The 6,007-nt window shown below is 45.7% G+C and overlaps 1 long non-coding RNA gene across 1 annotated transcript; it reads right to left on the reverse strand.

Moving 5' to 3' along the window:
• Positions 1-1,230: 1,230 nt before the first annotated feature.
• Positions 1,231-4,667, reverse strand: LOC147584895 (uncharacterized). The gene is made up of 2 exons (XR_015239928.1): positions 4,566-4,667; positions 1,231-1,585 (listed from the first exon to the last, which is right to left on the reverse strand). It is a non-coding gene; the product is annotated as an uncharacterized LOC147584895 (long non-coding RNA).
• Positions 4,668-6,007: the final 1,340 nt, after the last annotated feature.

Consider the following 6,007-nt stretch of genomic DNA (forward strand, 5'->3'; position numbering starts at 1 on the left):
ATGATCAAGCAACCATATGTTTTTACTCAGATATGTTTTATGACATAGCTGTAAAATCTTGTCTCAAATAGACCTACCGCAGCCTTGCATTGTTTCACAGACAGTAACAGGACCCGCTTCTAACATGCCTTTGTATTAAGTCTAAAAGACGGATGAGAAGTAGAGAGCTTTGCACAGGAATAATTTATGACTCCTTTATGACTAACGCCCAGGATCTTAACACTGTGCAAACCTAAGTGTTCGCTTCGAGTCTGTAGAAATCACAGCCATGAGTGCGTGATAGCAGTTCAAAGTCCGCCCGCCTAGGCCACGATTAACAACTGTGTTTAAAGGTTTCTAACTCGGCACAGATAAAGGTCCAGCAGGATTAAAGCGTGATATGTTGGCTATCAATCTAGAAAGAGCATTGTTCCTAACATTTGAAGGGGAAAAAAAGGAAATACACTGTTGTTTTGACTCGGGCTTCCTCAGAGGGGGGAAAAATTCTTTTCGAGACATACGATAAAAATTGTAGAGTTCTGGTCGTAAGGGGAAAAAAGATCTGTAAACTGTGACCAAGTAAATGTATTCGTCTAATAAAAATTAACCTATGGTCAAACTACATAGGGCTTTTTGAAATATTATACAATTTGGAAACTTTCTGCGTATCTTCTTTATCAATTCCCCGTAATTTATTTTCACAAGAAATTGCCAAAAACTGTCCTCCAGTAAGGAATTAGGAGGATGAGTCACAAGTGCTCTACAGCCACTGACTTTAATTGTTTACTTCAGAGTCCCTGAAGGTGTGGTCCCATCTTTCATCCCAAAGCCTCAGTTGTTACTGGGAGAATTCCAGGAAGAAATTTTCTGGACTATGGCCCCAGCTTCCCTTTTATCCCCTTCAGATACCAAAGAGAAATGCTAAAAAATCATCTTATGCATCTAATATTTCCTCAAAACATCTGGTGACTCTCTCCTATACTCTAGTCACTGTTTTCAGGGCTAGCTTATATTTTGGCATTTGTCACATACTAACCGTAGAACCTGATCCGTTATCAATTAAGATTTGAAATCGTGTTGATAGAGGAGGCCATGTGTGACACGCGCCTTTGAATCCATTTCCATTCAGAGCACACTTAACAGCTTTTTATGCATGATGGATGTTAAATGAAGATTTGCCTGAGGGATGGAAAACAAAAACAAATGACAGTCTTTTCCCCGAAGTGAAATATTATGCGAAGTCGAATCAAGCAGGCTTTCAAAACACTGTTGAACTTTATACGCGATACTTGGAATTGACTCTTCCATTTACATCAGGACTTGTGGCTCGCAAAGTGGAGTTATTAGTTGTCATGGGTTGAAGTGTGTCTCCGCCCCCCCCCCCCCCAAATTCACACGTTGGAGTCCTTAGAATGTGACCGTGTTTGAAGAGAGGGGCTTTAAAGAGGTGGGTAAGGTGACGTGTGGTCATTAGGGCGGGTCCTAATCCGACACAGACAGAAGGAACAACCTACAAAGACATGGAGAGAAGACGGCCATCTGTAAACCAAGGAGAGAGGACACCAATCCTGGCAACATCTTGACAACGGACCTCCAGCCTCCAGAACTACAAAAAATAAAAAAAGAGGGGCACCTGGGTGGCGCAGTCGGTTAAGCGTCCGACTTCAGCCAGGTCACGATCTCGCGGTCCGTGAGTTCGAGCCCCGCGTCAGGCTCTGGGCTGATGGCTCAGAGCCTGGAGCCTGTTTCCGATTCTGTGTCTCCCTCTCTCTCTGCCCCTCCCCTGTTCATGCTCTGTCTCTCTCTGTTCCAAAAATAAATAAACGTTGAAAAAAAATAAATAAAAAATAAAAAAAGAATTTCTGTTGTTTAGACCACCCAGTCAGTGCTGCTTTGCTATGGCAGCCCCACCAAACTAATGAACTAATAATATTGAACTTGATTTCATTTTCCGAAATGTGCACGAAAAGATTTTGAAACCAACGTGCATTTCTTCCCTTTATTTTTTTCCCCTCGGTTATCCTATCTGTGTCTGTACGTATGGGTGCACACGGAGGGTAAGTTAAACTTTATAAAGAGTAGTGCCAACATTTATCTCTCTTATGAGAGAGAGTTGAGGTTAACATTTTGAGCTCCAGCCTGTTCCTTTGGGAATCTGGCTGCGAGCAGTGGGATGATGTTTTTCTTCCGTACAAGGGGCAGAGGGCCAGAGCATGATGGGTAACTGCGAAGACATCATGCCGATGCAGAAAGGCATTTAGCATACTTCGTAGAATGGAGAGTGCTAGTTTATGTTATGTTATTTTATTTTGTAGAATTCTATTTTAAAGTCAACGAGTCTTCCATGTGTAGGCATGACTTTCTTACCAATGAGCTAACTTTGGTGGGGTCACTGATCTGAGTAAACGCGGGTTGGCAATGTTGAACTCTTCGATGTGATGGGCGATAATCCAGAAGGCTTTGTTAGAGACGTTATGTACCCAGATAATGTATCGATTTGAGTGAGAAAAAAGAACCATCAAATAAATCCTATGCAAAAAAAGGTGCCGGTTACTGCCACAGTTAGGCTCTTTTATATTCTGAGACCATCCTGCCATGCTTAGATGGATGTACCTGGGTAGGGATAGAGGCTGTGTGTCTATGAGCTGTTCTGACTGGGCCACCTAGTTGCCGTGCCAATGATAGCCTGATGCATTGCTCCCCTACAGAAACCAACAATGTTAAGCCTGATTAGCCAAGAATATGGTCCTCCCATTTAATTCTTCTTTTTTAAAAAAGTTTATTTTTATTTATTTTGAGATAGAGATAGAAAGCAAGCAGGAGAGGGGCAGACAGGGAGGCAGAATCCCAAGCAGGCTCCGTGCTGTCAGCACGGAGCCTGGTGTGGGGTTAGAACCCACAAATGGTGAGATCGTGACCTGAGCCAAAGTCAAGAGTCAGAGGCTGAACCCATTGAGCCACCTAGGTGCCTCCCATTTAATTCTTCTATTAAATTCCTCTGTGGCAAAGTGACTAACAACAAAGCCTTACTGAGATGCAGATGTGAGGCTGTGGAAACCGACAAAAACATGCAGCCCAGCAAAAAAGCAAGAATGTGCTCCGATGTCTGGAGGTCTTTGGGAATCATGCAGGATGTCTCATAGCATGTACCAGACTCTGCCGCTCTTCCTCAATCTCTGCGGGAATCTTAGCTGGGGGCTGTAAAAATTGTGGTAAGACTTGCAAGAAAAGAAAGTGCTTCCGTCCAGTCAGTATCTGTAGAAGTTACATCTGAATGAATACAGTTCAGCGGAGTCTGATGAGCTTTATGGCTTGAAAAGGAATATTCATGACGAACATCCTTGAAATACCTCATCCATCCTTCCCTGAATATGATTTGCTCTTGTCTTTCATTCTAAACATAATCCGTTACCCCAGACTTGCTGGTTCTTTCACTGCAGGGTCTCCTGTGCCTGTTCCTGACATTCTTTGTTTCAGTGCTAACCTTCTGGAATGTTCCCTTGCTCTCATGACATCTGGATCCAGTGCCTTGAGCCACAGTTTGCAGGTGACCCTTGACCAACACAGGTCTGAACTGTACAAGTCCACTTAGATGTCAATTTTGTCAATAAACGCAATACTATCCTATAGATGTATTTTTCTCTTCCTTATGATTTTCTTAATGTTTTTCTCTAGCTTACTTCATTGTAATAATGCAGCATATAACACATATAACTTGCAACACATGCATTAATCAACTATTTATGTTGTTGGCAAGTCTTCCGGTCAACAGTAGGCTATTTGCAAAGCGTTGGGGGAGCATATACATGGATTTTTGACTGTGTGGGCGATCTGCACCCTTAACCCCATGTTGTTCCAGGGTCAGCCGGACGTTGATCACCCGGAGAAAGCTTCGCCTCATGATCCCCCAGTACCTTCCTGAAGCCTCTTAGATCGAATCTCAGTCCCTCTCCTTGTTTCTCACACCCTTGCATCAGAAGGCCCTTCTGACAACTGTCTCATTTGCTCTGCTGCCCATTTCCCAGTGCGTTCGGTGCAGGTCTCTGACGTCCGAGACATGTCACGAGCCCCTGCTCAGTCCCTGCCCCTCCTCTTAGGAGCCCAGTGCTCCACCTAAGGGTGCCTTTCCCCTTCAGCCGTTTCTTCCAAGCCCTTGCCACGACTTGGTTCATACCTGTCATCATCCCTTCACCGTGTGCCTTAGTTCTTACGAGCTGGCTTTGGAACCGCAGACACGGGTTGGAACCCCAGCTCCGCAATTACTAGCTCTGTGTGCCTCCACCAGCTACTCAAATGCCCTGATCCTCACGATCTCTAACGTCTCGCCATTTTCATCCTTTCATCTTTGAATCTGTGCTTCTTAGGTGAAGTCCAATGGGACAATGGAGCACGGGATGGGGGGAGGGGTGGGCCTTGGGGGCCTCAGCCAACACAACGTCTCCCCCCTGCCGCTTCGTTCACTTCCACAGGGAGGGTCTGTCTCCTCCCCCACCATGGGTGACCCCCCCCCCCCCCCCCCCCCCGGCATGACAAAGTCACCCAGTGCACACCGGCAAGGAAGGCGCAGTGGTCCTAGGGCTGCTTACCCACTTTGGTTGGAACTGCAGGCCCAGGGGAGTGGGGACGGCTGGCAGGGGCTCCCGTCTGCCTGCCAGCGCAGCAGCCCGCCCACGCAGCGGGGGGCTCACTCACAGCGGGCGGGAGGCCTAGTTCCGGTGTGGGGGCCACGCCCTCCGGCACCTGGAGGATCTGCGCATGCGCATTGATGATCCCTGCGCGTGATTGAGGCCAACTGTGAAATCGTCGCCGAAATCCTGCGGCGAAGGGTACAGAGAGCGCGCAAGAAAGTAGAGAGCTTCGTGTTTTAGCACCGTTGCAGGTAGTGTTTTCCTGCTTCCTTAAACCTGGGGGCCCACCTTTTCATTTTGCACCTGTCTGCAAAGTATGTGGCCAGTTACACACAGACTTATTTTGAGAAGTGAGGTAGCCCCTGGTAAGCACGTGGGAAATACTCAACAAGGGATAGTTCCTGTTTTTGTAAATGGATGCGTACTCTCCCCGGCTGCACTGTAATTGCCTTGAGAGACAGGGTGACAGTTCCTACTAATTTTTCTGCTTCGTGTTCGTCCAGCCTAGATCTGTGCCTAATACGCACTCATTTTAAGAGTAAAATGGCTTTTTCAGAAGGTGTCAAACTAAAGCCCATGGGAGAACTTCCTCAGACCCAGGAACCACTGAAATCAGTAAGCAAAATTCGGTGTCATTTGTATATAGGCACTTTTCTTTTTATAAGCAATAAATAGCATCGTATTTTGAGAGGGGCCTATCATCCCCAAAGATTCAGGATCATTGTGCTTAAACTTAAGAACACATGGTAGGGGTGCCTGGGTGGCTCAGTTGGTTAGGCATCCCACTCTTGATTTCGCCTCAGGTAATAATCTCCTGGTTCCTGTATTCCAGCCTGGTGTGGGGCTCTGCCTTGCTAGCGTGGAGCCTGTCTGGGATTCCCTCCCTCTCTCTGCCCCTGCCCTGCCCTCCCCTCTCTCTCTCAAAGTAAATAAATAAATATGAAAGAAAGAAAGAAAGAAAGAAAGAAAGAAAGAAAGGGCAAGGCAGAAAGAAAGAAAGAAAGAAAGAAAGAGAAAGAAAGAACAAGAAAGAAAGAACAAGAAAGGAAGAAAGGAAGAAAGGAAGAAAGAAAGAAAGAAAGAAAGAAAGAAAAGAAAGGAAAGAACATGTTGGATAATTGGAAGGGAAGAGAGAGAAACCATCGCAATGGAGATTCTCTCTGCTTGGGGAGAGTTGGGGAATGGAGCTGACTCCCCACCCCCCTCACCCCCCTCACCCCCAGCCCCTACCAGCAGATTCCTTGAATCATCCAGAGACATAAGACTGAGGTGACATTAACTTACACTATCCTAGGTCTTCAAACAATTCACATTTTATGAAAGGTATTATTTTGCTCTTAGTTTTCATTATTTAAAAGTAAAATTACCTTAAATGCCTTCATAAGGACATCCTGTGTAAA

Source organism: Puma concolor, chromosome A1 (genome assembly GCF_028749965.1).
Source record: "Puma concolor isolate L17-30 chromosome A1, mPumCon1.1.hap2, whole genome shotgun sequence".
NCBI classification, from domain to species: Eukaryota; Metazoa; Chordata; class Mammalia; order Carnivora; family Felidae; genus Puma; species Puma concolor.